This window comes from Taudactylus pleione, unplaced genomic scaffold (genome assembly GCF_031769625.1).
Source record: "Taudactylus pleione unplaced genomic scaffold, aTauple2 ptg001123l, whole genome shotgun sequence".
Lineage (NCBI taxonomy): Eukaryota > Metazoa > Chordata > Amphibia > Anura > Myobatrachidae > Taudactylus > Taudactylus pleione.
The window spans coordinates 3,710,436-3,735,923 of NW_028285524.1; the positions used below are offsets into that span (position 1 = coordinate 3,710,436).

General features: G+C 44.0%; 1 protein-coding gene across 2 annotated transcripts in view; it reads left to right on the top strand.

The window, feature by feature from the left end:
• PAPPA2 (pappalysin 2) overlaps positions 1–25,488 on the top strand; it is a 303,379-nt gene that overhangs the window by 6,050 nt on the left and 271,841 nt on the right. The window lies entirely within an intron of this gene.

A 25,488-nucleotide genomic window follows, 5' to 3' on the forward strand; every position in this document is an offset into this window, starting at 1 on the left:
TTGCTCTTGAGCTGTTTGGTTGCCTTCAACTCATTGTTTGATTCTGATTGATAATGATGACAATTTTCTATTGACATTTTTCTAAAAAGAATGATGGGCAGGATAATGTTGTGTAGGACATCTTGAGCGCTAACTAAATTGAGTTGACTTCTATACACCCATGACTGGCGAGAATGAATCAACTCAAATTTATAGTGGAAATGCTCTTTTAGTTCCCCTTCTTATTTAGACCCTAGTTGTCAAATTATTTTGTCTAGGTGCCAAATTTAAGATATTTTCTCCTTTTATATCGTGTGCCTATAACATCACTGTAAGTTCTTCAGGTTCAAGGGGATGCGGTTAAGATACCGCAGCCCGGAATGCCGCCCGTTGGAATCCCGATGCTGGAAGCTCGACCAGGGACTAAAGAAAGGCATCTATATCTCGACTCCTATCTTTAGCCCCATGCCGAATTCCCGACACCCGGCATCTTGTACTAAAGGTAAGCCGGGGCTTTCTAGCTGTTAGCCGAGGGGGGGGGGAGGGTTAGGTTTAGGAATTCCGGAGGGATTTAGGATTAGGCACAAGCCGGGGAGGGCTAGGCTAGAGGAAGGGGGGGGGGTTAGGATTAGGCACCACTGCGGGGAGGCTAGGGTTATGCACCACCCGGAAGGGTTAGGTTTAGGGTGTGGGAAGGGGGATTATGGTTAGGCACCACTGGGGGGAGGTTAGGGTTAGGCACCCCCTGGGGAGGTTAGGGTTAGGCATCACTAAGGAAGGGTTAGGGAGGGGGGGAGGGTTGGAGTACTTACCAGCCCTAGTCGGGATCTTCACTGTACGGGTTTCCGGTGTCAGTATTTGGTCCACCGTGAATAGATTCAGCGGCATTACATACCGATTCCGTTTCAAGGTATGGGGAGATGTCCATTTATTCATTCATTCATTCGTACACTACATCTACCTTGTTGGTTTGCAGGCCCCTGCTCATTATTGAAATAAGTCAAATATATGTCTTGCAAAAAAGTTTTCAAAGAAAGTGGCAATCAAAAAAATTCCTTACCAAGCAACAACCAGTGCCAGGTGAAGATACTTCTAAAGCTAAGTACACACTAAGACGATGCCGGCTTGATATGTAATTTCTGGCCAAATCAGAATGACATATGAGCCGAATTGTCCAGTGTGTACGGACATATGGGCCAGGTACACATCGCTAAGTGAGTACCCAGCAAAGGTCTGGAGCTAAAAGTGATGTTCCTGCTCTAACTGATAGGCTAGTTTCCCTAAAACTGGGTATATACTACATGATGTGTGTACCCAGCGATGGTGTGATGCAATGTTCACACCATACACAATGCACAATCTGGTGTACGATGGAGTAATGTGTCATTACATGCTGCATGTAACAAGACCGTGTCATTCATTGCAACGTCCTATCTGCCATGCAGAACAGCAGACTAACGACGGTTCGGCTGTACACACTATACGATGGGTACAATAAAGAGTTCCGATCCGCATTGGAAAGATACTGTATACCGTACAATATATCAGTTATGCTATCATTAATGATACACACTAACATTTTCCCAAACAATAACAGAAGAACTTCTCCCCCCAACAAATTTTATAGTAATGGGGGTTGTTCTGTCCTCTCTATAAACTTCCCTTTGGCCTGAGGATAAGTTGACAGACAGTATAACCACTCCTAGGGGTATATTTGCTAAAGTGAGAGTTTTTAGAAATGGAGATGTTGCCCATAGCAACCAATCAGATCCTACTTAGCGTCTAACAAGCACCTTCCAGAAGATAATAGCTAGAATCTGATTGGTTGCTATGGGAAACATCTCCACTTCTAAAACTCTCACTTTAGTAAACATGCCTCCTACTCTTCAATAACTTCAATCTAGATGTGAAAAACTGAAGAATGATGTTTTAATTTAGTAATAGGATTCCTGAAGAGAATTGAATAGAGTGATAAAACTGTAATATAGACAAGCAATGGAATAACAATATGCGCTTCATGCAATGCAAACATAAAAACATGCAATAGGTATAGTATGAGCTATGCAAATATATGCAAACAGCATCAAATACATACATGAGAATATGCTACAGTATACATAATGAACTGACTACTAACACACAAACATAACTAAGTCATACTTGCCGACAATCAGCTCCAGCCTGATTGTCGGCTAACAGCTGGGGGCGGGGCCGGCCATTGACATCACATTGGGGGCGGGGGCGGCCATTGACGTCTCATTGTGGGCGGAGCTGGGATGGGGCTGCGCGATCGCATCATCGTGGCCCTGCCCCCTCTTCACAATGACGTTATTTTCGGCATTGTGAAGCAGGGGGCGGGGCCACGATGACGCGATTCAGCGCTGCAGGGATTTCTAGATTTTTCTGGGGGGAATTCGGGTGGTTGGGCGGGTTGCAGGCTTCCGGGATGCTTGCCTGCCTTTTCGGGGGGGGTAGTAAATGTAAGTATGAAATCTCACCATCATGGCTGTTGGTAAATGGAGAATATAGCTGCACCTCTTGATGTGAGCATGAGGCAAGATGGTGGGTCTGTGCTATCATATATCCAGGGTGCATTGGGAAGCTTCGGTGGAAGCCTACAAGGTTCAAACTAGGCTTATATCTGGCTGACCACTAGGTGGAACTTGCACAGAATAAGAATAAGTGTATACAACAAACATAAAATGATGCTGGAGGCATTACAGTGTTCAACTTGATTTAATTTAGCCTAGGCCTGGTTGGTCAAACTATGGCCCGTATTCAATTAGAGGCGAAAAAGCCACGATCGGCGGAAAGATGTCAGTGATACACGGTTTTCGCCTGTTTCCGAAGTATTGCCCTATTTCATTCCAGACTCCATAGGCAAAAACAGGCGAAAAAGTTTCTCCACCAAATGGCAGGAGAAAAGAAGTGCAAAATCCATATTTTGGGGTACAAATGTTGAGACTTGGTTCAGAACCCTTAGGACACCCCCCTAATGATTAATTTGGCAAACAAAATTTAAACATTATCTTAACTTACCCGAAAATAGACATGTCATTTTTGGGGCAAAAATTAAAAAAGTGTTGGAAAATGTGTCTAAAGTACTGGGACAGGTATTTTGGGGGTCTGTATGGAAGGGGCAGGTGTTTTAGGATTGCAGGTGGCTGCAGCAGGTGTATTATTAACATTTTTTAAATGTATACTTTATAGACACCAAAATATACTAATCCTGATTTTAATGTACCCCCAATTTAACTACAGCTATTATTTTCACCCCCCAAAAAATGCTTTCCATAATTTTTCCACACTTATGCAAATATGCTTATAACAGCCCTTTAACTGAATTTAAGTACCCTAATTACATTTATTAGGGTTATTAATACACTTCTATTTTGATTCCCCGGGTGAGTTAGGCTTTATTGGGGGTACAGACTGATTTCCCCCAAAAAAACTGACCTTTTCGCCAGTTCTGCTATCCGATGCATTCGCCAGTATGCGTTTTCGACTGTTTTACAATTCAATAGGGCGAAAAGCGGGTGTGCGCATTGAGTAACAAGGCGAAAACTTCACCTCAAAACACACGAATGAGGCGAAAACATTGCGCTTTCGGCCGATCTCTGCTTTTCGCGGCTAATTAAATCCGGCCTTATATCTGTGTGTGTGATTTAATAGATTCAGTACTGTATTATATGATACTGAAGCAAGTAAAGACTATGGCATACCTCCCAACATTTACTTCTGGGATTTAGTATAAGAGCACACGATAAGGGGATATGTGGGGGTGGGGTAATGGTCATACTGCACAGGGTATCACAATTGCTTCTTGCGGGCTGCAGAGTCCCCCCTTCCTAATCCCTTTCAGGTGCACCATAAGCGGAACATGCCTCTCAACTTCCTAAAGATTTCTCCATAGGGGCATATATGGATGAACCTACATAAATCTGGACAGTTGGGGGTATGCTATTTGTCTTATTTAGAGTTATTTGGAGTTTAGAGTGAATCCTGCTAGAAGGTGGAATCTTGCACTTTAACAAAACTATGTTATACACCTGGGCAAGGAAATGAGAGCATATAAAATGTGCAGATTAAAGATGCACAAGGGAGCTTCCTAAATCAGTGCAAAAATAAAGGTCCCTACTTTGTGTGTGCTACATTCAAAAGCAGGCTGTGTTTTTCCTGTTCTCCAAGAAGGTTTGTCAGCCTTTCTTGTATTGGTCAAAACTCTAAAAGCCTCTGTGTGTTTGCTTTTAAAGTCCACTACTGTTGGATCGAGACCTGAAGAGCTAGAGCTAGAGTCATCTTGCTGTATTACTTTAACCAACTTTCCTACTTGAGAAACCGGAGTAGAGATGCAGCTGACCAATAATGGGGGTTTGGACAGGTTCCTTTGTGTCATTAGGCCCTGCCCCACATATAATGCCATGATTTGTGGGTCTATGAAGAGGGAGGGGCTAATATGACGTGATTCTCACAGAATTATGTCATATTGGCCCCGACTGGCATTATGCCCCCCATTCCACCCATTTCACTAGGATGTGGGATGGCTGCCTACTATTCCTGGGGTTCAGGGACTCCACCCAAATTCAGGAGTTTCCTGGATATTCCGGGAGAGCAGATTAGTATCTACTGTATTTTAATGAAACACCTACTATGCTAAATAACTAATAATATCTATGTTTAGGGTGAATTTAAATGAAAGAAAATGTATGAAATATTCCCAGACTCACTCATAAATGAAATCACTGTCTGCATTGGGCATTAACAAAAAGCGCTGCGGAATATGTGTGCGCTATATAAATAACTGGTAATAAATAAATCAATACATAAATAAATAAAACATATAAAATTGCCAAATAGTATCCTCACCATTATGAATTTAGGTAACATACATACCTTTTTTCTTTTGACATATTTCCAGTTTACTATAGATTTGTTTTCTCTATTTATTTCTCAGGATTACTTTTATTGAAATGATTTATAGAACATATATAGAACACGTAATGTTTCTCTCCAGCAATCTTTTTTACTGGTAGAGTGGTAACCAGTGATATTAGGAAAAGCAATTTTATACTGAAGATAACTGTTGTGTCATTCATGGTCACATCAACGAGCACATAGGGGTAAATTTACTAAGATTCGTGTCCTGCCCATGTCTGTCCATTTTTAAACACGGGTAGGAGCGATCAGAATTGGGAGATTTTTTTAAAAAAGTAATTTGGGAATTTACCAAGCTCCCGTGTTTGTCAAGATCGTATTTCCCGATGGTGTATGTGATTGTTCCTACCCGTGTTTAATTCCCGTGTTTCCTGGCCGTGTTTCCCTCCCGAACAAGCAGCCTGCACATATCAGTGAGATACATGCAAATAAATAAATAAATGGTTAATTTAAAAAAAAAATTGATGCCCAAACCTTCCCCCCCAAAAAGCATAACCAGCCCCGGGCTCCTGACCCAGTCCTAGTTCGAAAAACAAGGAGAAAAAAAGTTTAGGGTACCCCCGTATTTTAGGAACCACCACTGGGCCCCCAGAGAAAGTCCTGGTTTTAAAAATAGGGTAAAAAAATGGTGTGGGGTTCCCCCTTTTTTTAAAACCAGCACCTGACTCAAATCTAGCTGGGGTGTAATGACAATGCACATCAAGCTAGTTTGCACAAGCTGGGGATCTCAGGGGAGGTGGGGCCCCCACAATAAAGGGGTCCCCTCTCTCCTAAGCACCCCAGACTTACGCTGAAGCCCGGGTCTCTTCCCTGCACCCCTGGCCGTTGGGTGCAAGTGTAATAGTGTGAAAATTAGAATATACTATTGTTTTTTTACAGTGGAACTACAGGTGCCAGCGTGCCTGCTCTTTGGCTCTTGTGGAACTACAAGTGCCAGCAGACGGCCGGCACCCGTACCATAAAAAAAAAATAGTAAAAAAAAAAGACAGTACATACACACCGTTACAATTAAAAGTTTATTACATACCTAACACACTCACACATACTTACCTTCTACCAGATGTTCCCGTCCCCTTGTCCAGGAGAATTCCCATGGGTTAACTGTAAAAAAAAACAACGAGGTACCTGATCCATTTCGAACTGTATAGATGTATGTGTTAGCACATACATCTCTACCCCGGTGAATGACAGAGACCACATGGTTTGTTTCATTCTCTGGGCCCGCCAGCCAATCAGAGGCCACTCTACAGTTTGTGGACGCTGATTAACTGTGACCCACGTGTTGTGAACTGTCAGAAACGTGGATCACAGACAATCTGCGGCCGCTAACTGTAGAGCGGCCTCTGATTGGCTGGCGGTTCCGGGGAATAACAAAAGCCTACATCTCTACAGTCCGAAATGGATCTGGTACCTTGTTTTTTTGTTTTGCCAAGTCCCATGGAGCCTACAGGAGAAGGGGACCAAAGATATGACAGGAGGTAGATGAGTATTGGATTTTTTTTTCACTGGTAAATCATTGGAATCCTACTGGAGAAAGGGAAGGGAACATCTGGCAGAAGGTAAGTATGTGTGAGTGTGTTAGGTATGTAATACATTTTAATTTTTACGGTGTGTGTACTGTCATTTTGAAAAAAAATATTTACAGTGGGTGTACGGGTGCCGGCCGCCTTCTGGCACTTGTAGTTCCACTGTAAAAAAACAATAGTATCAATCTAATTTTCACATTATTACCCCTGCACCCACCGGCCAGAGATCCAGGGAAGAGCCCCGAGTTTCAGCGTAAGCCTGGGGTGCTCAGGAGAGGGAAGACACCTTTATTGGGGGGTTCCCATGTCCCCTGAGATCCCTGACTTGTGCTGACTAGCTTGGGGTGTTATTGCTTTGGCCGGGGAGACCAAGTGAATGGGTGCACTGGCTGTGGCATTACATCCCGGCTAGATTTGAGTCCAGTGCTGGTTTTAAAATTAGAGGGAACCCCACGCCATTTTTCCTCCTTATTTTTAAAACCAGAACTGGCTTTGTGAACCCAGTGCTGGTTCCTAAAATATGGGGGAACCCTACACGTTTTTTCCCCCATATTTTTAGAACCAGGACTGGGTCAGGAGCCTGGGGCTGGTTATGCTTTTGGGGGGGAGGCCACGTCAATTTTTTAAAGAAAAATAAACAATTTTCACAGATCTGTGTATGTTTCTACTAGACACGGTGCTCAGGAGGGGGTCTATTTGTAAATTCTAATTTTACACCTGTGATTCTAATCACGATTTTTTGTAAATTCCCATGTTATATTCCTGTCTATAGAAAGTACTGCCGTGTTCAGACGATGGTGTTCTCATTTCTAGTTGTATTTTCAGGTGCATTTTAACTTCAAAATCACACATGACCACCTCTAAAGAAAATACCCCCGTTTTTAAATTCCCATGTTTGAAAAAATGACAAAATACTCCCGTGATTGCAATCTCGGACCAACACGATTATTAGTATATTTACCCCATAGAGACAGAATTACTGAAAGGGACTAGGACAGAAGAGACAAGGAGCAGTGAAAGCAATAATAGTGCTATGGATGAACATAAGGAAGGAGGGCCATGCCCCGGAGAGCTTACATGCTAAGAGAGCTTACATAAAAGAAATGGGACTTCTGCCACATAGCACTGGGGAGTACCAGGGAACAAAGTAGATGATGGCTTTGTATTTCCTCATCACCATTTAGCTCATTTGAATATCCGAAGGGGCAAATTTATCACAATCCGCATCTCGGAAGTGGATGGGGCTCACTGTTCAGGGTATATTTTGCAAAAAATACCCTGACAGTTTAACCGCGCATGCGCCACCGGCTCTCGCCCCCCCTTCCCTACGCGACCGCCACCCCACCCCCCTAGCTTACAATTAACTTAATTAACTTTATTCAGGTGATCGGTGAACTCCTGTGTGAACCGGTCATCTGATGGCTCTGCCCTGGTCATCTGATCCCTGCAGTAAACTGTGGATGCTGCCGGGACTTCACAGCATCTCAGTTTACTGATCAGATAACCAGGGCACAGCGATCAGATTACCAGATCACCGAGGAGCTCACTGGGTCACCAATCATCTGAACAGAGGTAAGCAGCGGCATCTCCTTACCTGCCTGGTCAGGCGGTCTGCATGTCATAGGCTGCAGTTTATGCTGCCCTTTCCTCCCTGCCATCTTGATGATTGACAGCTGATGTCACCAGGAAGCTGGGATTAAGTCTGGCGGCAATGAGGGGTGGAGCCTAAATAGAAGGCGTGGCTTAAGGCAGGTGCTGCTAGCAAACTGGCTGGCTTCTTGTACTCTCTCTGCTATTTTAATCCGGACTGGCAGTCCCAGGGGGAGAAAACAGGGAGTGCTTCCAATGAGAAGTCATTGCCACTGCTAGGCAGTCTGTGTGGGTGGCAGATTTTACTGGGGGGGCTGCTAAAATCTGCCACTGGAGGTAAGTGTGGGTTTTTTGTCACTGTGATCAGTGCTGTGGTCTATCACACATGCAGGCTGATTTCCAAAGCCTATTAGGGCCTCTGTTTTCCCTGCCTGCAGATAGGGAAAGCTGAGCTAGCATAGGTGAGACAGGGGGAACCCCGCTTAATGCCATCTCCAGGTGGCGTTGTTATCACAGGGCTCACTCTCGGTTAGGGAGGCCAATCCTGGGATCAAGACGGGATCCCGGGATTTTGGCCTAAAATAGGCCGGGATTGGAACCCTCCAATCCCAGTCCCGGCATTAGCTATAAATGTTTTTTTTTTAATGCCGGGCAGCACTGAGTACCTCCAGCAGAGTACTCAGATGCTGCCCGGCTCCCCCTCCTCTGGCTATGCACATAGCGCAGCGTGATGTGAGGACAGAGGTCACGCTGCGCAGCCCTGCACCAGCTTGAGCGCCTACCCATCCACCCCTCTACATGGCCATGCTGTAGATTCCCTGCCACCGTCGACCGAATCCTGGGATTGAAAAAAATGTCCTGGGAGTGGCCTCCCTACTCCCGGTATTTTAAAAAATTTTCTTTTAGCAAATTTGAAGCAGAATTAGGTGCGAATTGCAAGTAGCAAGTTTGTTTCTTTAAACTCGCACACTTTGCCACGAAGCGAACTCACGAGAATTCTCCAATCCAATTAAAAATGCCTATTCACACTACTCGCAGCGGAGGGGTGCGAATTGACTGCCAAATGAGATTTGCGAGAAATGCATGAAAGTGTGGGGAGACCATCCTGGACCCCCCAAAATGGATAATTTCATTGGCAGGACTGTATAAACAGCTGTTTGTGGCCATTAGGAAGTTACTGTAGTTTTTTAAATGGTGTCAAATGGCTGATTTGTGCTTTTTTTTAAATGCAAGAAAATGATATAAAACAAACTTTTTTCACTGAACCTCAAACGAAATAAACAAAAAATGCAAAAAAAACTAGGAAAAAGGGTGATTTGGGGGTACTTTGAGGGCACCATGAAAAATAGAAAAAAAAATTATAAATACAATTATTTTTAAACTAAAAAATTACTATAATTAAATTTGGGTTGCCTAAACTAACGAAAAAGTTTATTTTGGGGTAATTTGAGGAAATTTTTTTTTACTCCAAAAAATTACATGTAATAATTGGACTAAATAAGCTAATTAGAAACTTCCAATTGCCTAATTGGTCATTAGGGGGAGTGTCCAAGGGGTTAAGCACAGTGTCCCCACATTTTAACCTGGAATTAAAAGATTTTCCTTTCCATCTCTCACCCTCAGGGAGGTGCGAGTGGAAAGTTGCGAATTCAGTCTGACTGATCAGTGCGAATTGCTAACTGGATTGCAAAATGAATTCGCTATGCGAATTCGAAGTGAAAATCGCAACTCGCACCTCGCAAGTCACACCTAATAGGATTGTCCCCTTGGAGTAGTTTTTTTATGAAAACTTCTCCAAAAGCCCTTTGATCACAAATAGGGCTTGTTTTTATGTTTGAAGTGAACACAAGTCTGTTTCCATAACAAGTGTGTTCTGAGAAATGTATTATAGTACTCTATAGGAGGAGGAAGGTGTGTAACTAAATAATTGTGTGCCCCAAAGCAACTTTTGCAATCCACATGACCACGCAGTGGTGAAAAACTAAGTTACGCCTGGGACTTTGACATGGAAGGTCTCTCCCCCCAAAGCTGTGGGCCCGATAGCAGTTTCACTACCTACTACCTATGGTAGTAGCAGTATGCCCCTGGGAGGAGGAACATATCCACATGGCCAGAGCCCATGGGGACCTGAGCAAGGTACAAGTTTTGGGCCCTGTCCTTCTCCAATCCCATCTCTACTTCCCCCATACATCCACCAAAATGTATTTAGTAGTCACACTGTTGGCCAAGGAGCAGGTGAAGGCTTAGGCATGATAGGTAGGCAGAACCTTGGCAGTAATCCAGTCTTTGTAGCCGTAGCAGCCGATCCTAGGGCCGCTGCATCAGAGCTCTTTTAACACAGATTCAGCCTCATTCGCATTTTACGCACAGATGTAAAAATGTTGCACATGAAATTGATCAGTGCGAGCTACAGTAGCAATGTAATTTTGTCACTCCCAGTTGTTTTACTTATGCAAATAATACACACATTTTGAGTGATAAAGATGCTCAGTGCAGCCGCGTTGCCAGGGACCTGGTAAGCAGAGAGGGGCTATAAAGGTGCCCCTACACGGTGCGATCCGTCGGCAGATGGATCATGCTGTCACCGCCGGCAATCGTGCGGTCCCCGCAGACCGCACAATATGCCGGCTACCCCCTCCTTAATCTGAATGGGATCGTACATCGCATCCCAGATCAGATGGTTTTGCAGGAAGATCTGGGGATGCGATGTACGACCCCACGGGAGCGCGCAGCACGATATCAGATACGATATCGTGCCCATACACGGCACGATATATCACCTATATCGTGCCGATCCAACGTATCGGCACGTATATTGTGCCGTGTATGGGAGCCTTAAGCCCCAGTTAAAAAGGACACATCTATATCACTAGTCTGGTCCATTCCAGGTACTTAGCTGAGCATGGAAACACTAACCTTGTCACAGGATCTTCAGGTGTCAGAGGAATAAATGCAGTCCTTGCAGAAGTCCCAATCTTAGCTGCAGCCAGACACTTGGGTATGAGGCTGAGCACCAGTCAGGTCACAGGAGCATGTGATGAGCTCCTCCAATCAGGCTCAGGTCCTCTGACCACTGACAGAGCTCAGCTTCCTGGGATTGCTTCTACTGCCTGTGTCAATATAGCATCAGTGCAACACCCCCTCCCTCTGCAGATCCTAATTAGGAATTATTGTAATAAGGATTTAAAGAGTGGCGGGTGGTAGGCAGGCACCTTTGTATTTATAAGCAAGCCACCTGTACAGCCTTTTGGAAAATCCGACCTTGCAAGTGAATTTACTCTGCTCATGCCCAGAAGACTGGGCACATGTATACATGCCATGTGTAGATTTATGATTGTGGCACTTATGTCTGCTTGCGTTTGGACAGTAGGCGAGGCAGCAGACATTTTATTTTTTGCTGGGTACACACTGGATGATATATCGCTCGTACAGCCTATGAATGATATATTGTTGTATGTGCACAGGTCCAAATTACATGATTATATTCAAATCTAAAACCATAACATTTGTGGGTTGTTTTGCCAAAACCAAAACATGGGGGTCCGCGTACATCTCTTTTAATGTATACACACAATGGGCCTCATTCAGAGGCGGTCGGAGGATGCAAGTGGTCGCTCAGAAACTGGGCGGCCGCTTGCATCCTTACCGCCCGCCTCTGTTGCAGTCGTTAGGCTGTGGGTTAACACCCACAGCTCTAACGACCACTCCGGTGATGGTCGCGATGGTCAGAGACCATCGCGACCATCGGGGCTTACGACGATACCCTAGGGTAGGGTCTCCCTTGTCGTAAGCCCCGGAGAGCTTCTGGCTCTGTTTGAGCCGGAAGCTCTCCACTGACATCACTAGTGATGTCAGTGGGGCCTCCCCCAAACGGTAGGCATTCCCATGGGAACGCCTCCGTTTGGGCTGCCACCCCCCCGGCCCGCCTTCCAAACGGGGCGAGCTGTCAATCAACATCGACAGCTCGCCCCCTTTGGATCGAGACCCGCCACGACCGGCGCTGTCGGTCGTAGCGGGTCTCATGCATGCGCACGATGGCTCCGGCAACGTCGTGCGCATGCTCTGTGGGGGGCCATCGACCCGGTCCGAGCGCATCGGCGAATTACCTCTTTCACAGATATATCACACCGGCCGTGCTGTGCAGCAGATGTGTTATATCGTACAGATATATCGTTCACGTCTTATAGCGTGCGCACAGACCAAACAAAGGCACGTTATTTTGGCCTTAAGAAACATTTCAAATGACAACAAAACTAAGCGGGCATATTGAAACACATTCTTCTGGCCAGACATTTAGGGCCTCATTTACTAACGAGTTTTATCAACAAAACGAGTAATAAATGTCACTGTGTATGATAAATGGTGCTCCAGCCAATCAGCTCCCAACTGTCATTTTTCAAACAGTTGACAGTTGGGAGCTGATTGGCTGGAGCACCATTTATCATACACAGTGACATTTATTACTTGCTGTGGTGATAAAACTCATTAGTAAATGGTGCGGCCAGTTGGTAAGTGTGTATGCCTACCAAAATCGGACCATTGGTCTGTCATCCAAGTGTGTACCCCACATTAGGCTAAGTATAGTTAGGGAAATATACACTTATGCCTCAGAAAGATTAATTATTTGCATGTGGTCAGGTGCAAATAGAGATAATGACAATCCCTAACACTAGGCAATCGCTTGTAATTTGTTGTTTTCGAATTCTCCACTGGCGCTGATTGGATATTTTTTGCATCGCTCGGACATGTATTATGCTTTGTGTTCCACGTTTTCCTTACATTTTTGTACACAAGACTGGGGAGTTGAAAAAAAGTAAGCTACAATCTGATTGGTTGCTATGGGCAACACTTTTTTTTAAAGTTTTAGTAAATCTACCCGCTTGTTCTTCTAGGAGTTGTTTTCGCTGATTTACAGATTTATTAATTTTTTTATGCATAATAGCAAATGTTTTTGCTACACATGGAATAAATAGATTGTGGCTGACATGGACCTTAAGATAGTTGTCATTTGCATATGGTCACGATCGTGGGCCTGATTCAGCAAGGAACACAGTTGCTTATACACATGCAATCTGCCGATTGTTGCGTTCTGCGCATGCGTATGTAGTATCATAGAGCGCGAACTAGCTGTTGCGATCAGGACAGCGATCGCAGAGGCTACACAGACCAATTGCAGAGTGATTGACAGGAAGTGCCGTTTGTGGGTGGGGGGTCTTTCGAATGCAGGCATGCCAGTGCGTTTCAATGGCCTTGCAGGGGCGTGCATATATTTGTCACTGCGATACCATACGCAGCCTGAAGTCTCATAGCGTGCTCTGAAGTAAGCAATTCCTGAGTTAGGTCTGAGCTGCCTTAACTGTGCATGAGGCTTCGATGGTACTTGATTGTACCGATGTTTTCGCAGTCTTGCTAACCATTACGGATGTGCGTGTAGGTGAAGTGGGCGTCCTTATGTAGTGGTGCAGTGGCATTGCGTTTACTATGGATTAGCATACTATCGCAGTTGAAATGCGTGCGTACGCTATATTGTGATCCGTAGTGAATCAGGCCCTGAGTCTTCCTATGAATATAGGCCCTCATTCAGAGCCGCTCGCTAGCGGCAGTACGCTCGGAGCGATGTTCGCACATCTGCGCATGCGTACGGTTTTTAGTACGCATGCGCGAACCAGTCAGTGCGGCCGAAAATCGTTTGTTCGCTATATAGCGAGTGCCTGCTATTTTGAGTGACAGAATGAGGCGTATGTGGGTGGTAACAGGGGAAGGTGCTTGAAAACGGGGGAGTGGAATTCGAACGCAGGCGTGCTTAAAGGTCAAAACGGGCGTTTTAAGGGAGTGCATAATTAATACAGCAGCGTCATTGACCACGTCACTTGGTTTTTTTTAACTCAGAACTGCTCGCAAAATAGCGGTTGAAAAAACCAACCACAAGAATAGCGAGCAGTTCATACGCTGTTCGATGTACTCGATTAATCTAATAAATAGCGGACATGACGTATGGTGCGAGCGGCCAGGAGGCGTTTTTATCAAATAAACGAGCGTATGTTTTGCTCGCTCGTTCAGACTTAGAGGTGTGAACAGACTGCAATGTGCGAACGGATCATTTGAATAGCCACCCCTTGTTTTTGAACGAACGACCGCAAATAGCGAACGGCTCTGAATGAGGGCCATAGTTTGTGCCTTCGATTCAGGGTGCTATTGAGTACAATTCTGCATCTGGCCTTTAATCACCAAATTCTAAGAAGATTTATTATTCCTAAAAATAATTTGGCTTTGGTGCCGGGGCACAGAGACTTGTCTAGGGTCACAAAGAGCTGTAAATAGAATTCATTATGGGGCCTCAGCAAGTCCTTTAGTGATGTTGTTTTACAGTCATCTCCCTTGACATAACTGATCTTCTCTTTTTCAGCCTGATTGATAGTAAAACGGCATTGATCATATAATACTTTGATTCCTTCTTGATCGTTCGTAGTGCAATTCAAAAATAAAATCTTCTTTTGTTCTTTTCTTGATACTGTCAGAGTTTAGTCAAAGGCCCTGGCGGTAATCCTATTCACAGGAGTACATTCCAAGGGTTGGAAGCCTAGGCTTGCAGGAACAGTAGTGGTAATTACACAGGTTTAGGATCAACAAGCAGAAGGACAGTTTTACAGAGCCAAAGGTCAAAGCCAGGCCATGAGGAGACAAGCCAAAGTGCAAAAACAGAAAAGTGTTAAGAAAAGCCAAAGTCAATAACAGGGCAGCAGGAACAAGAGCTTGTGTCCTGGAGTATTGTCAGTAGCACAATTATCTGGCAGTGAGTCAGCTGCCATCATAAGTAGGGCTTCAAAGACTGCTACCTGGTGGGCAAAAACTCCACTATAAGTCCTGATTGGCCATGGGTGCCTCCAGGTACACACACATGACACTATCAGTGGAATAGGGAAATTACCCTGCCAACCATGTGTGGTACTAAAATAATAGCAGAGTCCATACTACTTTTTCACACTTCCCCAGAAATAGAAAGCAGGGTGATAACTGACCATTTCTTGTGCATAAATAAACCAGTATCAATAATATTTATTAAGCTGCGTACACACAAAACGATTTAGTAAATGAACGATTTTAGTAAACGATCTTCGTTTATTTTTTCAATGGAAAAATTAACAAAAATCGTTTACTAAAATCGTTCATTTACTAAATGTAATGAACGATTTTTTTGAACTACAAACGATTTTTGCATATTCCCTTACTGAAAATCGTTCAGTTGGTCAGTCTGACTGAACTACAAACGTGAACGCGCATGAACGATAATCGTTCATTGTTTTAACTTAGAAAGTGAACGATTTTTTCAACGATTGAACGATAAACGATATCGTTATCTTTATCGTTCAATCGTTGAAAAAATCGTTCACTTTCTGAGTTAAAACGATGAACGATTATCGTTCATGTTCATTATCGTTCATTCTTATGGTGAAGGCGCTAATACCATGAAATAACTACAAGAGTAGAGACTAGTACGACACCTGTGTAAAATAAATATATATATATAAATATATATATATATATATATATATATATGTTGAGTCTCCCATATCCAAAATGCTTGGGACCAAGGATATTTTGGATATCGGAATATTCCGTATTTTGGAATATTTGCATACCATAATGAGATATCTTGGGACTGGGACCGAAATCTAAACACAGAATACATTTATGTGTTATATACACCTTATACACACAGCCTGCAGGTCATTTTATACAATATTTTAAATAATTTTGTGGCTCAAACAAAGTTTGTGTACATATGTGAAATTCATTTATGTTTCATATACACCTTATACAAACACAGCCTGAAGGTAATTTTAGACAATAGTTTTAATAATTTTGTGCCTTAAACAAAGTTTGTGTACATTGAACCATCAAAAAGCAAAGGTTTCACTATCTCAGTCATGCTAAAAAAATTCCGTATTTCGGAATATTCCGTATTTCGGAATATTTGGATATGGGAGACTCAACCTGTATATACTTATGCACAAAATATGTAATCAAAATACTCCCACACAGTTTCAATGGTCGGTCCGTTAAAAAGGTTGCCTGTTCTTGTTATCAGTAGTTTGGGAAGACCCATAGGGCGATATTCAATTGTTTCGCCCCTTTACACTCCCGACAGGAGCTATACAATTGTTGCTCCTGTCGGGCTCGTTCAGCTGCCAGCTCACCATTTCAGCTGAAATGGGTGAAAAGTGACCTTTTTGGGCGCCCAAACAGCACTTTTCGCGAACGCGCCCAGCACTTTGGTCGGGGATAGCCGTTTTATGCGGCTAAACCCGACCACTTTGGGCGCGATCAGTGCGATAAACAGCAACATTTGAATAGCACCCTGCGATCTCCCGTCAGTTACCGCCCCTTGTGTGCTCGTGGTAACTAAGTCCTGGCTAGACATAGGGATGGCTGCTTGGAGATGTGAGTAAAAGAGACAGATGCCGATGTTGGTGGCTAGGGTATTAGGTATCACCCCAGTGGCAGCCAAGAAGCTCTTGCATTATCCCAGAGTAATGAACACAGCTCTGGAGGCTACTTTGGAGTGACACTACCTCTCAGACGTTGCTCCTCCATCCCCTCTGCTTCATACCTTAGCACAGGCATGATGTAAGGGGATGTACCTATTGCATATTAGCTGAGTGCCTCACTCCCAGCCCCTCAAAACCATGGAGGAACAGCAGCTGCACAGTGCAATGGTGCTCTGGGTTGGGGGCACCACTTGGGTGTTATAAACACTGTATGAGTGACTTGTAACTCATGGAAAGTATTGGACAGCACCTAGCCTTACCCTAGGCAACTGTTTTTTGTTCATCTAATTGTAGCACCAGCCCTGAGAACTGTAATAGGTTGGTGTTTTCAGGAAATGCAATAAATTAGAATATGATGGGAAAAGTAAATTTTTATTTTACAACTTACTGATTGATCTGATATTATGAGACAAAGAAAGAGAGCGAATATCCAAATTGCACAATGAGAAGTGATGCACTTGGGTGATGTTGATGTTTACCTATTTGTGCAGACTTTGCCTGATGATGTATTTTTCCCCCACAGATGTATAAAAGGGTATTAGTGACTCCAGTATGCTCCTGTAGTATTTATGCTAGCTGTGATATCACCTCTGCGATCAATTAGCATTAATTTACTTCTAGTCTCCAGTGTATCAGGAGCACCTTGGTTAGAGCCCTCAGGTTTACACTTGGGCAGGGAATATATATATATTTATTTATTTTGATACCCCACATTATAATACCACAATGTAAGCAGGGTTAGTGGCCCCACCAATAGGTTATGATTTATTTTTAGGTTTCATGGCACAAGGTATTGGTAATTATTTGGATTAACATTCTTTTATCTGCTTTTTATAACATGCATTCCAACTTAAACAATTGAACATTGTATTGTACTACAGACTAGCACATGGATTTTTGCTGCTTCTATATCACGTGAATTGTTGCAGCTACATATTTAAAATAGTCAGATATGATGCATTCCATCAGATGCATGTGTACAGAATAGCGCACTTCATTCTGTTCGCAAACGTAAAATAAGAATTTGTGATGAGATTGTCACATCCAGCCACTGACACATTTTTTGCACTCTCCTGTACATATCCAGTAATTTTGTTGGGAGCCAATTAACCTACCAATATATTTTTGGAGTGTGGGGGAAACCCAGAAAAGCACAAGGAGAATAAACAGACTCCACACGGAGCCAAGGTGGCAATTGAACCCAAGACCTCAGTGCTGTGAGGCAGTAATGCTAGCCATTACACCATCCATGCTGCCCATTTTCAGAAAACACCATTAGTTTGCTTATATCTCCTGGTAAGAAAACTCATCGCCGCGAAAATTGTGGCCGCCCCATTTCCCCGGTGACCTGCGCATGCGCAGTAGACTCTGGGCACACTGTAGTACCCAGAGTCTACTGATGCTGCGGTCGGCAGTCAGGCACGTCAGTCTGCTGCCGGCCGCCGGGGAGAGAGGAGGGGGCCCCGGAAGGGGAATGAACACGGGCCCCCTCCTCTCTTAAAACGCCCGTTGGTTGTGCTGTGTGACCTCCCTACGTGGTCCAGAAGAGGTCACATGAATCAGAAGGTGGTCTATACCATTTTGTACTATTCTCTGCTATATAAAAAAAATAGAGATTTATAAGTGGGAGAATTATAGTAGACAATTATAAGATATCCCTGTGGGCCACAGGGAAAGCTCACAAGGCTGCTGGCATCTACCTTGGTGCCTGTTCCCAACTACTGTTGTAGGGGGTGTGGTTCAAAACGTTGACAGTATAAAGGCCGACATTCAGAAGGTCAACCCTAGTTTGGCTGTTTCTGAATGTTGACAGTAGAAAGGTCGACATGGTCATTAGGTCGATCATCATTTTGTCAACATGTATTTAGTTCAGCAGGGTTAAATGGTTGACACAGTCAAATGTCGACATTAAACATGTTGACACTAAAATGGCAACACTTTTTTTGTTACTCTAAATAAATCTGCACCTAACTCTAAAAATCATGAAAAAAAAGCGTTATTTTAGTGCTGACATGTTAAATGTCTACCTTTTGATGATGTTGACCATTTAACTCTATCGCCCTAAATACATGTCGACAGAATGATAGTCAACCTAATGACCATGTCAACCTTTTTACTGTTGACACTCAGAATGTGTCAACAATCTAGAATCAACCTTCTGAATGTTGACTTTTTATTGTCGACCAATCAACCGGTATCCATTGTAGAGACATAAGAACCACTTTCTATCCATCTATCTACCTACTGTACATATCTATATTTAACGTTGAACTTTATAGCAAAGTCATAAAATGTAAAAAAATTTAAAATGCAGATTCATGCTATTAAAGAGCAGTCCTTGACATTCTATTAATATTTGAATCTTATAATTTTTATTGAGTTATTTAGACACACCCAAACAAGATAACAAAAATTGCAATAAAATAATAGTATCAGCAGGTATAAAATTTAGATCACATAATAATAACCAGATCAAGCGATAAAAATGGAAATAACAGATCGTGATAGACAACAAAAATATAGACCATAGCTACCTCCAACCGTACGGATAATGTAACGGGACCCATAGGCGCCATCTGGGCCCACGTGATCTAAAGCTATATGGGATAGCCTATATAAGATAGACATACTATCGAGACAGTATATAGTGTTCAAAAATATCATATATCAAAATAAAATACATATAGTAAACTTTAAAAAGAAAAGATAAACACTTCCATACCTGCCAACATATAAATGTAAACAAACTTAAATATTACATAACCCATCCCTTAAACCCCCCACCCTGTATGACCTAACCCCAAACTAGGTATACCTGGATCCCCTAATCCCATTACTAACTAATCTAACCTATCTAAATACCTAAATCCCCCCACCCCCCCTCAATACTAAAAAATATCAAATAAAACAGGGGCAATTCACTAGATGGCCTTAAGCTAGTGGAAGCTAAACCCAGCTCGCAACAGGCCTCCAAAATAATGAAATCAAAAACCCTTTCCCCCTCAGCAAGGAAACCAAAGACAAGGATATAAAGAGTACTTATATATCAGAAATATAATCCCTACCACCACCCAGCCTAAATAAAACATATATATACATATACATACACACATACATATATACATAACTTGCACAGGATAATTGACAGGGGCAATAGACTTAAGTGACCTTACATCGGCAATAACCCGGCTCCCAGGCATAAAAAAAAAATAAACTCCCTCCCACATTGAACCAAAATAAGGTACATTTGTAACAGGAAAAATATAAACATTTGAAACATCAGAATATATACTTGTATATCAGTGCGGAAAAATAAAAACATACAGACAAAAAGGCATCAAAAGTGCAACAAATATATTAGACTGCGGAGCACTAATCAGGCCAAGCCTCAGATTCTTGCAAAATAATAAAGAAAAAAGAAGTTTTGGACCAGTCCACCCAAACACAAACAAAAAAGTACATATAATACTGAAATGTTGAATTCAGAATCTTCAGCACAACATATAAGGCAAAAATATGGGCTTTTTGGAGAGGCATCACGGATTCGAAGTGCCCATAAACTGAGAAATAAACGGCCTGGGATGTAATTGCAACCTCAGCAATGGCGTCAAATGGTATCGGATATATCATTCTCCAAAACTTGAAGACAGTTGGACTAGCAACAGCAGGATTATCGCCACCCTCCATAGTGGGAATGCATGTCTCCATATCAGCGAACCGTGTCTCAGTATACGTTAAGTCATTATGTGGAAAAAGCAACGCATCATTCAAGTTTGCCAGACGAGCCACAAGCCTCCTCTCGGAATCAACAATAGCAGCGAGGAGACGATCCATATTAATCAGAGATGTATAACCACAGCAGGAGATAATATATAAATATCAAATCAGGAGATGAGGATAGTACACAACTTCCAGGGGACGATCCCTAAGTATAGTATCGGAAGTCTCAGGGGCTAGCAGACAGGATGATGAGGCAGTGAGGATCCAGAGAATAAGCCACAGCAGCAGACCCAGTTATCACACTCCCACCCTGGAGAGCATAGGAGAAATGTAACAATGGCTGTACCTTCAGCCCAGAGACTGTTACCGACACACAGCAGCGCTTCAAGATGGCGGCCGGAGTCGGGAGCTACGGGACTTTAAAAAACTCACAGAGCTGTAATTTGCCAGGGACAGAATTTGCCACCTATCCAGCTTTCCAAAACACAGACTGGTTGACAGATGTAACCAGCGCTGGAATCAGGAGCCGCATCAGTCGCCAAAGCCGGATCCAAGATGGCACCCGCGACGAGGAGTTACTGAAGGAGAGACTGTCAATGCCTGTATCTCTCCAGCCAAAGAAGATAGGCAGGCCGAGGAACTCCCGGAACGTGGAGAGGTAAGTAGCCAACAAAAGTTGAGCGTAAGGGTATAGGCAAATGATCCAGGATGGGTGTGACGGATTTTTGGGCCTAGGAGCTATGGAGTCAGCCTCCTATCACTAGCTCGTCAAGACCACTCCCCTGACATTCTATTGATATTAATATCTCCTATTTTGTTTGTTGTTTCCTCATATCTCCAGCCTGGCTTAATGAAAAAACTGTTAATTATAAAGTAAAAAGATTAAACTGTAAACTGCCAAATGTAAGAGCTGTGAGTATATACATTTATAATGGTATAGTATACAAACATTTATTTATTGCTGCTTATCTTGGCAATAAAAAAACATTTTCACTGCTATTTATAAAATAATCTCGATAAGGTATGTAAACTATACACAGTCCTCAATGGTATGGAGTGATAAGGGTGAACGGCACATACTGTACTGTACATAATGCTATTCGCTGGCAGATACAGTTACAGCGGATCTATACAACCCAGGCTTGTGCTCACAGTTCCATTTGTCCAGAATAAATAAATTCATTAAGTAATAATTAAAACTAAATAACATAACAACACCCAAAAAAAACATTTGAACTTTGAAAAAAATGCTTTATTCAAATACTAAAGCAGTGTTTCAGTGATTTCCTTCTGCTGTAGCCAACCTGAGATGCGATAACATGGATCATGGCAGCACAAATACTGCTGCAATCATTGTTAAAAAGGCTTACCTATTAAATATAGGCTGTATGGGGAAGCTCTTTGTGTAAAGTCTCTGAAGTGCAGTATAGAGCAAAGCCAATAAAAATAAAACCTGATCGCAGTAAAAACGGTCATTTTCACCAGCAATAGCTGTTCGCCCTTTGATAAATATACACTGTAGTCTTTAAAAATGTATCATAAACAGTGGCAGTAAAATCCTCCACTCCCACTGTAATCCCCCAGTCCCCCAGCCTACCATTATAGCAGAAGCTCTTCCTATTGGAAACGCTTTCTACTAATCACACGTCAGACAGGCAGTCCCAGGGGGAGGTGTCCCCTCCCCCTAAGCACTGCTAGTCCAGTCTGTCATTAGCAGAAAGCACATCCAAATAGAAGCGTTTCTGCTTTTATCACGGCAACCTTATTCGGCTTCTTGGGGTTGCAGAGGATGCATACTTAGCCATACCGTAAGCTGTACACAGGAAGCGGCCAAATTCCTGCGGAAGGTTAGGTTCTCGATCTTACCGATGTTTACCCTATCTTGCATACTGATCAGGCTGTGAGTAAAGGGAGATGGGCGGCTTAATATGGGGCTGGGCGTCTGTATCTTGTGCTGTGGTCTCCGTGCGTATGCATTGATTAACATATTCTCACAGCAGACGGGTGCGTTCGTCTGCTTGCGTTCTTTCCTTGCTGAATCAGACCCTAAGTCACAATACGATGCGACAAATCCTCTTAACGAGACTGCACTGATTAATTTGATGTGCGATACTTGCATATCTGTGTGCGACTGAGTCTGAATCTGTATACGAAGTGCTACGATGCAGCGGCCGTGGCTTTTTTCCACGCTAAGTTCAGACTCAGTCGCACACAGATATGCAAGTTTTACATATCAAATTAATCAGCGTATTCTCCCATATATAGACTTAGTTGCATACAGATATACAAGTTTTACATATCACAATAATCAGCGCAGTCTCCCATATACAGACAGGGGTGCCGAGAGCTGCGCCGGGCCCGGGGGAAGGGGGCATGGCCTAATCGCGGGATGTGTAGCCACACCCCCTTAAAAAATAAAAGGAAGGGGAAAAAACGCTGTGCGATGGGGAGGGGGCGCTGTGAGCCCCTTAGCCCGGCAAATAGCCAGTGGGGGGCGCGATCAGTGTGATCGCTCCCCTCACAGGCATAGGAGACTGCTGTGGTTACTACTTAGCAGCCGCGAGCAGTCTTCCAGTGCAGCCCAGCACACAGCAGCTTTGTTGTATTAGGGAGGGGGGTTGGCGCTGGACCTGGGCCCTCGCCGGGCCCCTCCAGCCCCTCCCTCAAGTAATTTGTACCCCCCCCTCTCGGCACCCCTCTATACTGACTCAGTTGCATGCAGATATACAAGTGTTACATATCACATTAAATAGCGCAGTCTTCTGGTGCGTCTTGAGTTGGGTACACGATATATGATATATCGTTCTGACGTGGATTACAACGACATATCATGCGCATCAGTCTGTGCATAGTCCTGATCCGTCTGTCACCGCATCGCCCGATCAGCTGTTCTGCACCGGAGAGATGACAATGCAATAAATGACGCAGAGCAGTTACATGCAGAATGTAACAATACATTGCGCCATCGTACTCTGTAACATGCAGTGAGTATGGCGCGCATTGTACCGTTACATCGCATCGCTGGGTTGCACCATTATATAGTGTGTACCTAGCTGTAGTCCAATCACATAGCTACTAAGAGGCATTTTCGGGTGAAGATGTAAAAAAGATGCTTGGCGAAAGGAGAGTCATACGTGACCTGGCGGCTCACTCACGCCAGGCATCTCGCACCGCATGGCGTATTGTGGCTAGCGGTGTGAGAACACAACTATTATATCGGTTTCATCTGAGGTCACATAAACACATTCTCTGATACATCATTTTAATTCCAATTAGCTCTTTTACCTATTCTCTGCTTCTTCTGGTCTTATAATTTATGTTTTTGGACTTCTGCTGATTAAAACAAGGACATATCCATTGTTTCATGATGAATAATTCAGCAGCTATTGATCAAACTGCAAACATTTCACAGAAATTTAATTCACGGGCTGCTGTACTTTCCTGCAATAAAGCCCTCCTGCAACATAATACAGCACTACGTACAGACTGAGCTGGCAATGCACATAGACAATACAGCACTACGTACAGACTGAGCTGGCACTGCACATAGACAATACAGCACTACGTACAGACTGAGCTGGCACTGCACATAGACAATACAGCACTACGTACAGACTGAGCTGGCACTGCACATAGACAATACAGCACTACGTACAGACTGAGCTGGCACTGCACATAGACAATACAGCACTACGTACAGACTCAGCTGGCACTGCACATAGACAATACAGCACTACGTACAGACTGAGCTGGCACTGCACATAGACAATACAGTACTACGTACAGACTGAGCTGGCACTGCGCATAGACAATACAGCACTACGTACAGACTGAGCTGGCACTGCACATAGACAATACAGCAAAACGTACAGACTGAGCTGGCACTGCACATAGACAATACAGCACTACGTACAGACTGAGCTGGCACTGCACATAGACAATACAGCACTACGTACAGACTGAGCTGGCACTGCACATAGACAATACAGCACTGCGTACAGACTGAGCTGGCACTGCACATAGACAATACAGCACTACGTACAGACTGAGCTGGCACTGCACATAGACAATACAGCACTACGTACAGACTAGGGATGAGCGGGTTCGGTTCCCTGAGAACCGAACCCACCCGAACTTCGGGGATCCGGGGCGATCCGAGCCCAAGCTCGGATCTCCCTGTCTGCCCCGGATCCCTCTCCCGAGGCAAAACCTCGAGATCTGCTGTCGGATCTCGAGGTTTTGCCTCGAGCGGCCATTTAAAAAAAAATGCCTTTGCCTTTAATGGGCAAAGTGCTGATTGGCTGACAGAGCCGTCTGTCACGGCTCTCAGCCAATCAGCATTATGGTGCTCATTTGCATGTAGCACGGACTCGTGAGATCCGTGCTACATGCATCTGTGTGATTGACAGTGACACAGAGCACAGATGGGTCAGTGAGACCCGTCTGTGCTGCTGTGTATTTCAATGACACAGATGCACGCACGGACCAGGAGATCCGTGCTACTTGCATCTGTGTCATTGACACAGAGCACTAACGGGTCCGTGAGACCCGTCTGTGCTGCTGTGGTAAATAAAAAAAAAAAAACCTGTGTAAAAAGAGAAAAAAATGGCGTCCTCCCCCCCAAAAAAAGAGCAACCAGCCCCGGGCATTAGTGACCCAGTGCTGGGTGTGCTTAAATACAGGGGACAAACGACATAGGGGTCCCCTGTACTTAAACACAACCAGCACCGGGCTAGTCAGAACCAGAGCTGGTTGCCAAAATACGGGGGACAAACGACGTAGGGGTCCCCCGTATTCTGCGCAACCAGCTCTGGGCTCTGATCCGGTCCTGGTTCTGGAAATACAGGGGAAAAAAATGAGTAGGGTTCCCCTGTATGTTCCAGAACCAGCACTGGACTTTTTCTAGCGGGGGGCTGATGCCACAGCCAGGGGAGCCCTTTCACCGGGCCCCCCAGCCGCAGCATCAGCCCTGACCGCTAGTCAGCCCAGGCCGGGGATCCCTGGAGAGCTGGGGACCCCCCCAATAAAGGGGTCACCCTCTCCAGGGCACCCCAGGCCCAGGCTGATAGCCCGGGGCTATCCCCGCCACCCCTGGTGGCGGTGGGTGGCGGGTTGATTGTGTGGTGTGGTGTAAATAAAGAATATCAAACATTGTCTTTACAAGTAGAACTGCAAGTCCCAGCAAGCCT